Raw genomic sequence first — 577 nt, forward strand, 5'->3', positions numbered from 1 at the left:
TATGAGGAACAGCAGAGCCAGTTTTGACCCCTCACTACCAACCACCTTCTTTCACGCTTCCCCATAAAAGGGCCCTGGAATTTTGCAGGTTGGAGGGCCAGAATTCAGCAAACAGTTTCATAAGAAACAAACTTCTGCTGGGCATGGTGGCACATCCCTTTAATCCCAGCACTTAGAAGGCAGAGGCACAGAGATCTCTGTGAGTTCAATGCCAGCCTGGCCTACATAGTGAGATCCTATCTCAGAGGTGTGGGGGGGGGGGTCTTTGAATCTACTATGAACAAGAACCCATTGTGTGAGCGCAGTTTCAGAAGGGCATCGCTAAGCAGAGAGTTCTTCAAGCCCCGGAGAGGACGGGGCAGGAACCAGATGGATCCATGTGGGATGGAGGCGGGGCAGAGCATCCCACCAGACCCTACGATGTCACAGATGAGGACAGTTTATCAGCTGGCCTGTATGTATGCACTTGGTGGACACCCAGTGACTGAGTCCAAAGCACCTCTTTGTTTGTTTGTTTTTTTGTTTTTTCGAGACAGGGTTTCTCTGTGGCTTTGGAGCCTGTCCTGGAACTAGCTCT

The sequence above is a fragment of the Microtus ochrogaster genome, unplaced genomic scaffold, assembly GCF_000317375.1.
Source record: "Microtus ochrogaster isolate Prairie Vole_2 unplaced genomic scaffold, MicOch1.0 UNK1, whole genome shotgun sequence".
Classification (NCBI taxonomy): Eukaryota; Metazoa; Chordata; class Mammalia; order Rodentia; family Cricetidae; genus Microtus; species Microtus ochrogaster.